This window comes from Squalius cephalus (assembly GCF_949319135.1).
Source record: "Squalius cephalus genome assembly, chromosome: 8".
NCBI classification, from domain to species: domain Eukaryota; kingdom Metazoa; phylum Chordata; class Actinopteri; order Cypriniformes; family Leuciscidae; genus Squalius; species Squalius cephalus.
The window spans coordinates 30389548-30407917 of record NC_137129.1 but is presented as its reverse complement, the minus strand read 5'-3'; positions in this window follow the sequence as shown (position 1 = coordinate 30407917).

Sequence of the window (18370 nt, the reverse complement as noted above, 5' to 3'; positions counted from 1 at the left end):
TGGAATAGTCAGTAACCATTCTGTTACCTTGACGCAGGTCCGCCAACACTCAGGCCGCCCTCTCTTCCTGAGACTGCGCGATCAAACACCTTCTTGAGTTCATCGTTGAAAGACTGAAATGATGAGCAACACTGGTGCCTTTGTTCCCACCACTGCTGTTCCCCAAATTGCCTCTCGTCCAGATAACAGCATTATCACAAAGACCACTTTAGACTCCTCAGTGGGAAAAGATGACAGATGGAGAACGTCTAGGTTACGACTGTAACCTCTGTTCCCTGAGAACAGGGAACGAGACACTGCATCGATTGACGGGGAACGCCTCAGGCATGACAGGTGTCTGAAATCACAATCAAATCAAGGCAATCCTATTGACCGGCGACAGCCCATGAATCATTAAAGTGCAACCTGGAAGTATATAAGGGCGCCTTGCAAACATGATAATCACCTTTTCATCCAAAGGGACTGTTTGGTAGGCAGGCCCCAAGGCATGGCGAAAAGATGCAGTGTCTCGTTCCCTGTTCTCAGGGAACAAAGGTTACAGTCGCAACCTAGACGTTCTCCATCCGTCATCTTTTCCCACTGAGGAGTCTAAAGTGGCCTTTGTGATAATGCTGTTATCTGGACGAGACCACAGCCACGAGACCACAGCCTCAAATTTAGAAGGGGTCCCTTCTAGGGAATGTGGCCGAAGGATCCCCAGCCAATTACTATTCAGGGGAACATACTCACCCAAAGTGCCACCAGGAAGGCCTGAGCTGGTGTCACTTACATTTGACATTTCAGTCTGGCCAAATTCCTGTCTGTCCGAAGACAGAGCCTCTGGACACTTACCTTTAGAAAAGGCATCCAACCCGAGGGACTGCGAAGCTGACAGTCAACCACTCGACCCGGATCTCAGAGACGGGGCATCCAGGAGAGCATGACTCAGCATAGCGCTTACAACCCTTGCCAGCGAGGGGAGTTTCTCTGCTCGATCCACAGATCTACCCAGCGCCTGTGTTTGAGACCTGAAAAGGCCTAAGGACTGATCTAACTGGGAGGCCACACGAGAGGCCTACGACTGTCTGACCAGACTCTGGAGGCTGACCCTCAGTGAGGGGAGCATATGGCCTGCCTGGTAGGCAAACCAGGCTGTAGGCTAGATAAACAGCTAGGGAACCAGTAGCAGAAAATGATCATTAATCATGCTGGGGCGCAAGCTCGCCTTCAGAAGCTGCCTGCTAAGGCCAGCTGAACTGATAGCAAGCGGCCACTAACTGCCAGAACCTAGCGTCGCTGGGAGACCACTTACAAGGAGGCCTGGTGAGGCCTACTACCTGATAACCAGAGGGCTGGCTACCTAGTACCTGTATTTGGGAACTCTCCTCTAGGGAGGCCTAGTGAGACCTACTACCTGATAACCACAGGGCTGGCTACCTAGTGCCCATATTTGGGAACTCGCCTTTAGGGAGGCCTAGTGAGATATACTACCTGGCAGCCAGTATAGCTAGCTGTGCAGTTGCCCATCCTTGGCACTTCACATTCAGAGAGGCCTGATGAGGCCTACTACCTGCCTTCAGGTAGGCCTGGAGAGACCTACTACCTGATAGCTAGCATCCTTGGGAAGTCGCCTTCAGGGAGGCCTGGAGAGGCCTACTATCTGCCTTCAAAGAGGCCTGGAGAGGCCTACTACCTGATAGCAAGCTATAACTGGTTATTGCTATGAGCCCTGATTCCGGGTGTCAGTCCCAGGGCGGCCTGCCATTCTTGGGGCTCAGTCTCGGAGCGGCCTGCTAAAGCCGGTCGTCTGAAAGTTTTCTTTAGGTAAGAAACTGACTGCCATGGCTGTAAGGTTGGGGACTGAGCTACATGGTGGCCTGATAAGGCCAACCACCTGACAGTGGTCAATCCTATTTGGCTGATCTTAATCGGGGCTAGCCTCCAGAGAGGTCCACTGAAGCCAATTGTCTGATTGGCCAGCGAATTAACAGTCGAGATATGAGGGGGGCTCAGGGGCTCAGGGAAGGGAGGCCTTGCTAAGGTCAAGACCATAAACACCACTGTTTGTATACACCGTCACTCAAGACTCACTTGGAAGATTGAGAGCAATCAGTGCTGTCAGCCAAAATCATACTGCCGGGGACTCGCCATCAGTGACGCTAGGTTGGGCCTACTAGCTGATAGCCAGTCTATTCTGCTACACACATATACCATTGGGAACCATACTACACCAACACAAATATTGAGGCCAACCACAGGAGGCCTAATAAGACTATTACCTGGTCGCAGCTATAATGTATGTCCCACAACGTTAGGACTCCCTTCCGAGGAGGTCTGTTTAAGGCCTACTACCCATCAGTGAGTCTACTGCCCGAACTACTAAGGCCAACCACCAGAGGTAAGCTGGCCTACCGTGCCGTATTGGGGGCTGCCCATTCAAGGAGGCCTGCTGAGGCCTTCTACCTAACGGCGCAGCCTTCATTGGCAGATAAGCTGTTTACACAGTGCCTACAGCATCCTGGTACCTAATCACATTGCCCATGGCAGGGTTACTCAGCAAAATACAGCACACTTTAAGCAAGGGGAGTACAACATACACCATTCTACCTCAACGGAGGCCCCAGAGTCATGGGCCTACCATCTGTACACATGGGCATTAGCTCATGGCAATGCTCTAGCTTCACGGGAGCGTACTTCGAAAACTAAAAAGAAGTGAAGGTTAGAACTTTCTGCTCGACCCGAGCCATAATGGTGTGAGGTAGGATAATACATAACTGAAAGTGAAGTACTCAGACCTACTCTGTATCACAGAATACTACCACCTCACCCTGAGATTTAACAGGGTGCGGGCCCGCCAGCGGCTATAGAGGTGACAGAACTTTTATCTGCGCCCAGCCTAGGGGAGTGGGGCTTGCTTGTAATCCACCCACCTACAAACTGACGCTTGAGCAGTAGCTCAGCGAGGTGAGTGGAGCCTATTCTGGCGGCCCAAATCCATATGCTAGTTCTGCACAGCGGGGTCGGGCAGACAAAACCCAGTCTCTTCGTGAGGCGAAAGACAGCCTAACCCTGCTCAAGAAAGACACATTGTACTGGGGAGGCCTTATTGAGGCCTAACCCAGGGTCTTTATAAATCATGCCTCTGCACAGAGCTGCATTTCTCTTCTCACCCCAGAATGCAGAGAGGGGCGGGCCTTGACCTAACGACTCCCATGGGAGGAGGCTGTCATATAGGGATGCTAAAAACCTACATTCACAAATTGAAGGGCCAGAGGCAGAAATCCTTTAACAGAACGCCTCCACCATCCCTAGCATAGCCTAGGCCAGCTACAGAGGCTGCCCTGGTGAGGGCCAGCCTGTAAGAATAGATCTACCTGAGGGCTCGGAGGAGCCACAGCCTTACGATAATTATTTTTCATTTTTTTAATGGCTAACACAGGTGTGTGTAGAAAAAAAAGAATGACATTATGCCACTTAACTCTCCGCTGATAACATATTTCATATGAATGAGGGGCGGCCTCAAATGCTCTCACCATGAGAGGAAGCCTAAGCTTTGAACATAGTTTTAAAACTAGAATGAGCGGTGGCACACCTCGCTTTATCTTACATATGACAACAAGGGAAGCCATAACATACTCACAAAAGAAGCCCATTCAACTGGTGCTTCTCTCTATCGTTCTAGCCACCTAACAGGGGAACTTCAGGGCCCTAATACCAAAAAATGTTACCTTACCTTATGACATTGACATTGACATGACCCCATAACTCTATACAGGGAACGTGGTCTGTAGAGAGATACATTTTAGTGTTAGTTGTGTAAGCCCGGGTCAGTTGGCCCAATGGAGACATCCGGTCAGTGGGTTAAGGTTTTTGCGCGTTACTGTCTTTCCTCGTGGCAAAGTAATTTGATTAAATTATATAATTTTTTTCATATGCATTACCTCGTTATTTCATCTGACTCCATAAATGAAAAGGTTTTAATGATATCTGTGCTTCATTAAATGTGAGCGAATGTTTGACTGTTCTTTTTAACTCCTTACTGAAAATAATGTCAGAGTCAGAGTCAGTTAGAATAAAATCAAATGTTTACAATTTACTGACCAGGTAATAGGTGGTTTGCAGTCACCTGATTGTGATGACGCGCGAAATTCAAATGGAGGGCAGGAAGTGAAGAGCGGAATGGACGAGATGGAGGAAAGTCTGTACTGTACTACTTTAGACGCTATTACAAGAGAAAGATAAAGACAAAAAAATCTAAACATATGTTGGATGTGATCCTTGCGTTATGAAGAGGAGTGATTTTTCAACTGAATTGAAAGATTTCCCTGTCATCGAGGCTGTCATTCTATTTTGTCCCGTGGATTAATCCGTAACGTTAACCCCAACAACCATTCAACACTGCGGCGCTTCTCGACGTTACTTTTACGGCTGTTTACTTTACGGTATTAGGTTAACCACTCTCAAAGGTCCGCCGAAACACCACTAAACCACTGAAGGCTGCACCCTCAAAACACTTTGTAGTTAGCTTTGCTAACGTTACGTGTTTGTCTTCAGTTACAGGGGTAAGTTAACTTACAAACTCAAAGAAAAGAAGAAACAATTACTTTGACTTTACAAAGTTCGGAAACTGGTACGTTACACAAACATAGCCACATAAGTTGTAATAACTGACCTTTGATGAAGTGATCACTGCACACACGGGCATTTTCCGATTCGGCTCCTCCCGACCGCAGACGTAGGTTTGCAAGCCATTTTTTCTGCCGTTTTTCGGTCAATTTCTTGCATTTTCCCCCCTTATGAACAACAACTTTTGGTACACGATAAAAACTCCTCATGGTTTGATCAATTTGAGCAACCATAAACGACGCATAACATAGGCATTTTGAGTTTGCTATAGTGCTTCCTAAATGTAGCAAATCACTTCCTGCCCTCCATCTGCATTTCGCGCCATGGCAACGCAGTAACGTGACGTCATATGCAAACAACCTATAGAACAATAATTCCAAATCCAATTCATACAATAAAATCATCGGTCGCTCAAACATAATAACAACAATTCGGAAATCGAGGAATTAAAGAAATATTTACCTGGCAACGAAAAACTACACACAGCGATCATGTGGGAAGTCTCCCCCGAACCTTTTTCCCATTTTCCTTATAAACCCAGATAATTCAGTATTCTTACCAAATGGTGGTGTCTTAATTTAGTTATAATTAAGATTATAATAATTAGATTTTGGTCCCCTATTGAGGGGTTCACAACTGTGAGATCAGAATTTGTAATTTAATGGGTTCTTGTTTTACATACAGGAGGCAGTTTGAATGGAGGATCTGGGGGAGGGAATACCTTTAAGAGACACATCACTTTTCTCATATTTTATAACTTCTTTTAGCTTTTCATTATGGTTTGGAAAATGAGACCATTTTACCAGGTGCACCGAGACACTTTAAATGATACCAAACATGTATAGTTACTTTTTGTACATACTTAACATTGCATAGGTTTTCAGTGAGTTTTAGGTGAGGAGCAGAAGGGGGGAGAAGGGGGAGATGGTGAGATTGTAAAAGTGAGGTGTGAGCTGCATCTGTGGTGCGTCTCGGATGTTGCTGTTACATATGCAAGAGAGAGTTCAAATGTTAATTCTCAGGAGAGTCTTTTGTTTTCTCTAGGGATCGTTCAGACTTGCTGGCACCCGCCTTACAGTTGCACACAAAAATTACTCTTAAAGAAGACCAACTCAGCTCACCTGCGGTGTGCGAAGTGAAGACTCACCAGACAGTTCTTTATGAACATGGGGTCAACCACCTTTACATGCCTGAAAGAGGCACTCTCACTAACCAAGCCGAGGCGGGCCATCAGAACATTGTCCTCACCATGGGCCCAGCCTCAGGCCTGATGTAAGAAGAGTCGGGGAAGAGAGGAGAGGACTAAGATATAATCACGGCCTCAGGGGAGGTGATCCATCACCGACACTGTGTGCGTTTGTGCTGGATCACCTCCCTCAGATCCTTCTTCTTGCGGGAGTCGTGCCTCTTCTGTGACCTACTCCTCCACGGAGGTGGTGCATGAGAGTCCTATGGTCCTCGGACCATGATGGGCCAGGCCCTTCCGTCTGTCTGGGCTTGGATATGGATCTCAGCGGTATACATGGTCCTAAATGCAGCTCAGCACGCCTTCGCCTCTCGGAACTTTCCAACCACTGCCTCCACGGAGGTGCTGAAAAGCTCAGAGGGTGAAACCGGCGAATCGAGGAGTAAGATAATTATGTTTGCAAGGAGAAAGGTCTCTTTCTCCCCAATGTCGGCCAGGTTCAACCACAGATCTCTCTCCGTGGCCACTATCGCCGCCATCGACCAGCCGATCGCGGCAGCAGTCTGTTTGGTGTCCCGGAGAGCTGGTCTGACCCGCTGGCGTGTATGCTCTGCCATTGAAACTGGAGCTCTCAGTGTCGATGTCCGCTCTCCTAGCCCGCTGATGTTGGTGGATATGGGTAGAATATGGGTTCTTCCATGTTCTCTCGATCTCAGTATGGAGATTGGGAAGAAATGGAAGGCTCACCTGAGCTAGTGGTTTATGACCTGGGAGAATCCGCTCTTATCGCGAGCTGCAGCTGCAGCCTGTCCGGAAGAGCACTCGCTGCCAGACTAAGTTCTCTTTTTTTAATATAAAAACTTTCATCATCCACCTACAGCTCACCCTCGTCAGCCACCGAATTGTTTGAGAGGATTACACCCCTCTCAAGGCGATCGGCGAGCTCCATCTGGGAACCCCATAACGCACGTTGCCGCTCTGCTCTTTTTTCTTCATTCTTTTTAGCACAAGCAGGACCTGAGCCGCGAGGTCCAGACGCCGAACCCTCTTCTCTCAAGAAGAGAGCCAGATGAGAGCGGAGCGTTCTCAAAGAAAAACGCTCACAATTTGCACAGGCAGTTCCCTCGAGACCTGCTTGTGCGCACTCTTCCTTCCCAGACAGAAAACGCACAGTTTGTGTGTGTCACCCGGCATCAAATATCTTGAGCACAGGTCTACCCACTTCTGAAAGCACTCAGCCTTCTCAGTGCATTTCATAATTACCTGATTTTCAAGCGCTTAGAGACAGAAGACAAAAAGTTGATTATCGTGTTTGCAAGGCGCCCTTATATACTTCCAGGTCACACGTTAATGATTCATGGGCTGTTGCCGGTCGATAGGATTGCCGTGATTTGATTGTGATTTCAGACACCTGTCACGTCTGAGGCGTTCCCCTTAGCGTAAATCGACGCAGCGTCTCGTTCCCTCACGATAGGGAACAATAAGCAAAGAACATTTGGCCAGAAATTAACGGCACAATTGAGGCTCACCGGAATAAGCAGCTGGTGGTGGCAGTCAGGGTTCAGAGAGGCGAGCTGTGTTATCTGCAGGTGCAACAGCAGGTGGTGGGTTGGTGCGAAGTGGACGCGTGGGCATAGAACTGGGTGGTCAAGTCAGAAACCTGCGCTTTCAAGGCCTGAACTGCACAACCCGTAGCCATGATTTGCTCTTCCTGACGTTCTATACGAGTGTTGTTGCTTGACAAGATGTCTCTCAGTTCCGAAGCACTCACTGGATCCATCTTGGTCAGATTATGTCACTGATTATGATTATGTGATTATTGTTATGTCAGGCTAAGAAACACAAGATCCAGTTGCGAATGCAATCAACAGTTTAATGTAAATAAACAGGAGAAATAAGCAAGGCAGCGTGGTCAGACGATATAGCACAGTAATGGTAGCAGGCCTTGGCAGTGCGGCGACTGCAATGGGCTGGGATGTCTGCCGGTCAGCGAAGCAGTGATAATCCAGACACAGCCAGGCGGTAAATAATCCAGACACACAAGCAGGAATCAAGCACACAGGAACAAAAGACTAGAGAGGTGCTGATGAAAAACAAGCCGGCAAGACATGAACACCAGAACGATCTGACAATGAACACAGCAAACACAAGACTACATATCGGGAACGGTGACGATCCGCATGTGCGGCTGGTCAGATTAGCTCGTCAGCGTAGTTAGTAGCTAGGCAACACTGACAAGCAATCAGACCAGTGACAAAACACAACAATACAATCAGAATGAACAGACAAACATGCGAATCTAGAAAATCCATATTTCATGTTTCAGAGTTAAACAAAACCAATTAATTGCTATGATACATAGCTTTGTCAGGACTCAGGTGTCTATGTCAGTTGAGGAGATTAACGTTACAAAGATTAACCGAGTGTTAGGCTTTGAACAACTTTGTTGTTGGGAGCTTTTCCCTCACCACTGAAACGTGCTGCTTTAGCAAGGTTCTGTGAAAAAGTTTTAGCTTTTATTTTCCTTTCACACCCCAAAGAAGATATGACGGGTTCAAGTTCGTTGAAATTATCCTCGATTACTTTTAGTCAGCTTTGACGAAACTCCTCTCAGCTAGAGCGTCTTCTTGAAGTGACAAGCAGCCTTGTCACCTGACCTGAATACTGCACGCTGATTCGCTAAAACTGACTTATCGCGTTGTGTTCACCAACAACAAGGGTGCTTGGCAGTTTCTGCTGTAAAACATGAACTCCCGATGCCTTGACAGTGACAGAGAGATATCGGTTTTTGTGACAAAATGTGTTTAGGGTTCAGTCAATCTTGTCAAGCATCTATTTCAGATGAGGAGATTAAAGGAACACTCCACCGTTTTTTCATATTGAACTATGTTATTTCCTTAACTAAGACGAGTTGATACATACCTCTCTCGTCTCAGTGTGTGCACTCAATCGCTCTGGAGAGTCGAAGTGCACCCAGTGCTATTCCGCCATACATTATAGTTATCCTTTTTACCCGCTTAGAAAAGCGGCATGTTTTATTTTGTGTCACCATACTTGGTCGTGTAACTACTCGTGTAACTGTATTTAAATAGGGAAAACATGGAGGTGTTTGGTCGCTTCTAACTTCATCTCTGTTTGGTCCCTAATGAATGAACTGGGCTAATTAAGTGCTATCAAAGTGTCGCCGCGCGCCAGAGCGATTGAGTGCACGCACTGAGACGAGAGAGGTATGTATCAACTAGTCTTAGTTAAGGGAATAACATAGTTTAATATGAAAAAACAGTGGAGTGTTCCTTTAACGTTATAGAAACACACCGGCAGACAGTACATTGAGTAAACGAAAATGCGCGCTTTGGCGGAAATGTGTAGATGGACGTTACGTGAGGATGTGGAGAGTGTCAAAATAAAGGTACCGTATATCAATATAGACGTTTGATCGATGCATCGATCCATACCAATGTATTGTTACACCCCTAGTCTCTTACCAGTAAAAAGCCAGATCGCCTTTGCTTGTGTGAACAGCATATTTGTGTATTTACTAGTAAATTCATTCTGGTAATTTTACGGTAATTTACCGCGATTACGGTGTGAAAGGGGCTATAGTCACCATACTCTGACCACAAGGTCCACACCACATCAATTTGGTCACAGTGCCACCTATTGGTCGGAAGTGATAAACCATTAAATCATATTACAAGTGATTGTATTTATGAATTTTCAGCCATTTTGTCTAAATATGTCTTAAATTGCTCATTGTTGCAGTTGGTCTGATGCTCCCAGCCATGCTGGCTTGATTTATCGTGCCTTCTTTGTGCTTGGCCTCTTCTTCTTCTTCTTCTTCTTCTTCTTCTTCTTCTTCTTCTTCTTCTTCTTCTTCTTCTTCTTATTATTATTATTATTATTATTATTATCAACTAGTCGTTCCATGAATCATATATAAGCTTTGAAACATTGTAAACTGGAGGTACAAATATGCAGCAACCCTATATCAAAGATAAAGCCAATAATTTAAATAAATTTAAACAGCATATTCCGTGTTTCACAAACTGGGCAAACAGTTGCATTCTATTTCATTCTTTTCAAACATTTATTCATCCAATCGACCACTGAATCATTTGTGTAATTACTACAAACGCCTATAGGGGTCAGTGCTAGCAACTCCTGCATTAGCCTACTTTCTAAAAAAGGTTTTGGATGCATTAATTCCCTCTGTCTAGTTGTGAAATAGGGAAATTTGGCAAAGTTTAAAGGATAGTGTCCTGACCCTTCTTTCCACTTTTTACATATAATGTATCCGTAGAGCTGTATAATAGAGGTGAAATGCACCATCTGTTCTAATTCCACCACAAATGAAAGAATTGACTTGTCAAAAATTGGTTGTCAAGGTAACGTGCAATCTGGTGGGACAGGTGTAATGGGGCATTTTATCAGTGTTCTAGGTTTGTGTAACTGAGGCAGCATGTTTTGGATCAGTGACAATGTGAAGCCATTTTATGTTGCTTTCACAGAATATACATTTACAGAGGTGATTTGTTAATTTGCTTTGAGTTTAAAGAAATGATTAATATTTTAAAGAGGTATCTAGTGAAACATTGTGTTACATTGTTACACAATTTCAAGATTATAGGCTTTAAAAAATGAAACACATGCAAAAATACACACAGATGCCAAATAAATAGACTTTTTATAATGTCTTTTATTTGCATGTTCTTATGTTTGTCTATTTGTGCATAAGTGGCAGGTTGCCATAGCAATGCCCTGGTACCATTCCATCACAGCTGGGATGAGAGCAAAGACAGGGGCCTGACCCCTGTTTGAACCTGGTGGGGTGTGATGCCTTCAAAACACAAGCCGGTCACTTCACAGTATGAGCCAACATATGTGTTCCACCAGCCATAGGGGGAGAGCTGGAATATAAACAGAGACCTTCATATGGTCATTTACAACCTCTGTATGTCCTTGGACTTAAGACATAGTTTTGTAATTTAGATCTAAAGTGTATTTCAGTTTATTTGGTATCTTTTTGACTTCAGTGTCGCATTCTGGTTTTCATTTGTAATATTATATACAGGCCTATATAGTATACATATGAAGAATTCAGATACAAAAGCCTCTAAGTGCCATCTGAAATTTTCTTCTAGAATGATCATTTTTATCAAGCTTGTATATTTAAGTTAAATAATTTCACTTAAATGGCAATGCAAATTACCTATTAATTGTCATTTAAGGGAAATTACTTAACTTAAATATACAAGCTTTATAAAAATTATTAAAAAAAATGTCAGATGGCACTAGAGGCTTTTGCATCTGAACTCTTCATATGTAAATTATATACACAAGATGTGTTGAATTTTATTTCACATTATCATCTCGGGCTCTTTTATTCTCTCTCTTGCATGCACACACATACACACAGATGGTGGGTTTCCATAGACATAATGAATTTTATTCTGTTCAAACTATGCATTCTATCAGCCATAACTCTACCCCTAAACAAATGCATTCTGTGTTTTTACATTTTCAAGTATGATTTATAAGCACCACCAGATCAAATATTTCTGGTATTATCCTTTTGGGTACATTTTGTCCCCTCAATGAAGGGAATACCTGAACCAGACACACAAAAGACAACATCCCGTTCGTAAGATCAAGGTGTCTACCTCTATGAAGCCAGTATCAATATGGCTTACAGAAACAACAAATAATATTATGGGTGAGAGGATGTGTTTGTTGATGAGATCGAACATGTAGACATATCTGACTTAAAAGTCTGTTACCATTTGCATCACTTCACCTGTGCAGTGTTTATATGCAGCATAAAGTAGATGCTTCATTTACAAAGCACACACACAATCACATTCAAAGGATCTCTGCCATTATGATGTATTTTCAACACAAGGGGCAGTATTGCTCTCTTTGTACTCCCTTTCACCCTGCAGTATTTTAGAATAGAATTTGTGAGAGAATGTTTTAGCAAATTTAGGATATTCTGATGGTGCATTGATGGTACCATAATTAGCCTATCTGAGGTTCATAATTTGCAACTTAAAGCCTAAAGTTATAATGACACGCTGTTAATGTTGTATATACAATATAGCAGAGACAACCAGTAAACTACAGCCCCTGAAAACATTTACATTTGTATAGGTTTTTAATCTTCTTTGTTTGTATATACGAAGCAGGCTGGAATAATATAATGTATGGAATAGTATTTCTTTGTCAAACATGATGTGATTTGGCTTTGTGTTATCTCTATCAACTGGTATTGAAAATGCAGAAAAGTTTGCAATGCAGAAAAGATGACCTCTCATGGTTTGCTGAACGCAATGGATAAACAATACCCTCATACATGCACACACACACACACACAAAAAAAAAACATCCTGGCAAAGCACAACAAAACATTTACATATACTCTGATCAAAAAAGGAAGTGGAAGAGCAACTGTAGCTCCGGGCTGCTTGGCAATAATTGACTTGCAGTCTCTGCATTCCAATTCATGAATAACTGTCCTCAAGAGCTGTAATGTGTCATACAAGCCTTGTAGAACAAGAGAAAGAGAAAGTATGAGAGACTGACAGACGATGGAATCTTTATACTTAGCACTGAATACTGATATTAGTGAATGAAAATTAGTAGTATATGAAAGTAATGAAAATATTTGAAAATACTGGACAATGCCCCATATTCATGATGGTCATTACTTGAGTTGAAACAAGTAAAGTACAGTGAAGAGATGCATGAAAACCACATCAAGGAATAATCATTCAAAAGACAAAGAGGGGTTGAAATGAGGCATGTCCCTAAGGCATCAGACATCACAGCTGCAAACTTCAACAAGAGTCACTGTGGGTCACCAAAATGTATGAAACATATTACCTCCATCTCTGCATTTCATGTGGCTGCAGGGCTTTGAAGAAATTCCCATTTGAAACTGGTTCAGAGGTGTGGGGTTGGTTGTACAGTGCATAGCTTAGGAGCATTCAATCATTAAGATGGTTCCTATATGAGGGAAAAAAATGTAATTTAACTCTCATGGTGGCCTGTCACACAATATCAGTCTTGAGAACATGAGCTATTTTGTCTTCCACTAGTATACATTAACAGTGAAAACTGTGGAGCCAGCAGTAAAAACTCCCCAAGCTAATTTAAGCATATGCATACTTTTTGTTTTTCTCCTTTTTCCTTTAGAATCCTGTGAGGACCTGTTATCTGGACACAGACAACACTGACAATTGCCTTCAGCATCTTCTTATGGGGACACTTTTGGTTGTTTGAATGTGTTTTGTAAATTAAGGTTTATTTATTCATTTAAATTCTACTTTTTTTTTTTTAAATGACCAATTTAGCTATATTATTGATAAGATTTTAATCCAGGATGTTGTAACTGCGGAGTGTGAAGGGAATATCTCTGCTTAAACCTTATTTTTTAACTACAAATTGATTGCCGTTCCAAAATAGGCCCTCTCAATTGTGACTTGAACCTGTGACCTAAGGATGATAAAAAAATATCCTAACCTAATGAGATGTTGGTCATCTTGGTCAGCCCCCTGAGACATTGGGAAAAGATTAAACCGCTGTTTACGTCGCTAAGCTAACAGGCTAACACCATGCTAATCCCACTAAGCGGCTGTTTATGTAAACGCTCGAGCCAAGGAATCCCTGATGAGGGCTTTATTGACCTAAGGCTCAGACATGTGCGCGCACACCTCCACGCATTTAGATCACTTCACAGTTCCATGGACGTGTCAATGGAGGGATGGACAGATGGTCCCAAAGGTACTGAAATGGACACACACACCCTGTTCCTCTGACCCTCATCCCCATACAAAAACAGAGAAAATAAGACTAAGTTAAAAGAATAGTTCAACCAAAAATGAAGAGACCTTCATGTACAGAGAAGCTATTTTGAAGAATGTTGGTAACCAGACCGTTGACAGTTTAGCCAATGTCTTCCATAGTAGAAAAAAAAAAATACTGGAAGTCAATAGGGTACATCAACTGTTTGGCTACCAACATTCTTCGAAATAGCTTCTTTTGTGTTCAGCAGAAGAAAGAAACCCATACAGGTTAAAAACAACTTGAAGGTGAGTAAATTATGACATCATTTTTGGGTGAACTATCCCTTTAAGTTAAGTTGATTTCTGAAAATCAGGGACATTTGTAGTTCAGGAGTCAGTAAATATATAACTTCCCATGTCATTGTATATGTATGTAAAAAAGAAAGACAATTCAGGTTTTGTGTACTTTGACCATAGTAAATGTATTGTGATGAACTTTGGTATATCATATCATAGTCTTAATATTCAACAATATCATTGATCTGCCTGCATTGACACCTTTATATGAGAACTGAACTGAGCTGGACAATGACATCACTGTTTTGTCCAAACAATCTGTATTGTAAAAAGCGCTATATAAATAAAGGTGACTTGACTTGACTTCATCAATGCACACTATGAACAGTTCGAGACTATTTAGAGTAGTTCGTAGAGCACTCTTGTTCCCCCTAACCATTTTTGCTCAAAGAATGTTTCAATAATGTTTATGGTTATGTAAAATGTATAAAATATAAATTCATATTTGTGTCAGAAAAACACTACCTGCAATGTTCTGGAAATGTTAATTTATGGGGGTTTAAATAATAGCTTATCTGTATAGTTTATTAGTTGTTTTTTTTTTTTTTTGTAAGTAAAACTTGTAAGTAAACGATTTTTCTTTGTAACAAAATTATGTTTATAAACTTTTCTGTCTATGCCATCTACTTCTGTCTACTTTGCAGACTGATTGACAGACAGCCATCAACTTCAGTAATCTTAAATATGAAAAATTCAAATATGTACTGATCTGTAACTTTAACTGTAAGTTAAAGACACAGTTATTAGTTTAGCATGATTACATTTTCTCTGTGTTCTTCAACCTATTTAGGTAAAAATATAATAGACTGTCCTAAAAATGACCTCTTGATAAAACTCTAGTGATTAATAGATTTATCAAACAAATGGTCTCTTTTGAACAATATGCATTTTTTTATAAGACTTTTTGAAGTTTTTATTTTTTATTTTTTTATCTCCTTCAGCAGCCAGCTGCCAGATGGCTATTGGCGCTTGTGTCTTCAGCCTCTCCCTGTCCTGTCTTAGTATTGCCGTGACTGCGTTAAGTTCCTGTCAGGATATTGGCTGACGAAGTGTTTAGCATGCACGCTGGGGTCTGGTGTCTAAACGACCAAAATGCCAGTCTATAGATCATGAGGGGACTAAAGATCACATCACCGGCCACACAGACACATGGGTGACACGTCACGCTCCGATGGAATGATCCCTGCCAACGTCCGGCAGTGATGGTCAGGGTAAAGACAGCTCTGTCATTAAATGCTCGCTTGTACTGGGAATCACTTAACCACTGTTGCACAAATTATAATGTGGGGAGATAATAGTGCACAGGTGTGAGCCTAAAAGCCCAAAGAGGTCAGGATCTGCAAATAGACCTAGGCTGTCTATGCAAAGTTTTTAAAAACGAGGAGCCTACTGAGGCTTTCTGGTCCAACACTAAACAAAACAGCAGCAGAGCATTAGTTTACTCATCCTCATGGTGAGCTATTTGTCTGTAAGATGAAATGCCACTAGACTTTAACCTATAACTAAGTGGCAAAACAAGGGAAGGAACTGCCAGAAGGTTTCTATTAATCGCAGACCTCTCAAAAGTTGATAACTTCATATTGTCATTAGACATATTCTGAGGATCAATGGCGGTCAATGGCCAAAAATATCACAAGCTATATTTACTGTAAACTACCGTAATACTGTATACACCCATAATCTTCTCATGCACCCACATGTTGTCCCATTGACTATATTTCTTCTGTCGAAAACAAATAAGATTCATCAGAATATCTTGTGTGTTCTACAGAAAAACAAAAATCATACAGGTTTGGAATGACATGAGGGTCCGTAAATTATGAAAGAATTGGTAACACTTTACAATAAGGGGTATTAGTTAACATTAGTTAACTGCATTAGTTAGCATGAACTAATAATGAACTGCACTTATACAGCATTTTGTAATCTTTGGTAATGATAATTTTAACATTTACTATTACTTTATCAAAATCTTGTTAACATTTCTTAATGCAATGTGAACATTTTTAAATAACAAAAAATGAACATCTGTATTTTTATTAACTAACATTAACAAAGATTTACAAATAACAAATGTATTGCTCATGGTTAGTTCATGTTAGTCAATACATTAACTAATGTTAACTAATGAACCTTATTGTAAAGTGTTACCAAAGAATTAACTTTTTTGGGGGGGGTGAACAAGGAATCCCTCTATTTATCTTATTATCCACTTGTCTGGATTTGCAGACTTAACCAGTTTAATGTCTCTAGTGTCCTGTCTTCCAAGTCTAGATCAGCACCTGGTGATGATTCAGTTAGTAACCTGTCCATCATATCCAAGTCAACTATGAACAGCCAATGCCTCGTGGGAGATGTAGTTTGCATTTCATTCCGGTCTCATGCAGGTGTGTGTTAGGTGCGACTTGGCTTTGCCTAGAGGGGACAGGCAATAATTACTCTTGCATAGCTTCACTGTAGATGTCTGACAGCTTGTCTATCTTTGCCTTTCTCTGTTTTGTAAAAGACATTTAGTGTGAGAGTGAGTAGGCGTGTGAAAAAGACATGATGTTTCAGTTCATAAATATATGAGTGTCACAGCCCCCCCGGGTTGCATTTCCATTCTTCTAAGAACAAGAATATCATTATTACTCAGACCTTGACAGTGTGACTATTGTTGGCATTAATAGGGAGCAGAGAAGCAGTTGTTGAAAACCATGATGTACAAATGATAACACTAATGTACCTCTAGCCCTACAGTCATTCTTGTCATTGAAGACCATACCTTAAAATGAGCATAACTGACCATCATTTTACTGGTCTCCGTATTATTTATATGATCTTTATGAAACAAATGCATTTCCTGAAGCTTATCTAAGCCTATATATATATATATATATATATATATATATATATATATATATATATATATATATATATATTCTATCTTGAAAAAGCAAGATATATATATGCTTTTAAATGGATTGATTACTCTTCTGATAGCTGAAAACTCCACATCTCTGTACAACAGAAAAAAATAATAATCATCAAATCATCAATTTGTCACACAGAGGACTAATTGCACCAAATCCGCATACAATGTTTAAATGGTAGGCCTGTCAAAAGGCGTGTGAGTGTCATTTTTCATTTTGATCTTGTATGCCTTGTGTATGTGTGTGAATTCTTTGCAAGGAAGGAAGACTATTTCCTCAGGGCTAATTGGTGCAGGTGAGCTGAACTTGAAACAGAATCAGTATTATCTGATGAACTTTGGTTTTGCTTGTAGGAAAAACTGACTATGGAAATTTCTCCCGCATTTCATCACCTACCCTTTTTGTCCCCCTCTTTCTTGCACTGAAGGGCATTAATAGAACTTTATATTATATTATATTATATTATATTATATTATATTATATTATATTATATTATATTATATTATATTATATTATATTATATTATATTATATTATATTATATTATATTATATTATTACATGGCTTGGTTGAATTCTAATGTAGACTGCGGTCTGTTATTTCTTGATAACAGACCGCTGCGAAGTATAACACACCGTTGCCATGAAAAACAGAGCGTTGCTATGGACGCAGGATTCTAACCGTAGACGGAACAGACTATTTTCTTTAGCGGAAGCAATACAATCGGTTTTAAATCAATAAACTCCTTTTTAAATCAATATTTTGTGTCAAATTATTGATTTATTTGGTAGGTAGCCATGTAATAAGCAGGATAATGTAGAGCGAGGTGGTTGTTATCCGCTTCGCGTCGGGGTCCTGATCAACCTGTCGGGGTTGTATTCGCTATAACAACCGCCTCGCTCTACATTATCCCTTACTTATTTAAAGTTGCTTATCCATACAGGCCCTTTGACTGGACTGTTGACTATTGTAAATATATTTAGAACAAGAATTTGCAGAAGCTCCTTCAAACACATTTCAGAGCTCTGTGGAGTTTTGGTTTCAAAAGTTGTTTTGAAAATCAGAAGGCTTTAATTCAGCTTATTGTCAATTCACGATTACTCCTCTCAATAATAGGCACAGGTATATGACTAAAAATTCTGCCCTACAGCCATTCTTATGCCATACATTTAAAAAGCATCAGACAAGTGTATTACTAAATGTATGATCGGTTTAAGCATGAACCTTTCAGATAAGAAATATTCTAAAATTAATAGGCTATTTGGGCCATTCTACAGAGTTGGTTCAAAGTCAGAGTTGGAAACGTCATGAAAAAAAGGTGTCTTTTCCACAAATTTTGTATGTACGCAAATTTTATAATATCCAAGGTACACATTTCTAGTAATTGTGCAGTTAATTATCATGTATTTTCAGAAAGTTTTGGAATATTTTTCCTCTCCCCAAATTTGTCACTACCAAAACACAATAATAAATAATTGAATAAGAAGGCTTATATTGACCTATTGATGTTTTGTTTACATCTACCTTGTA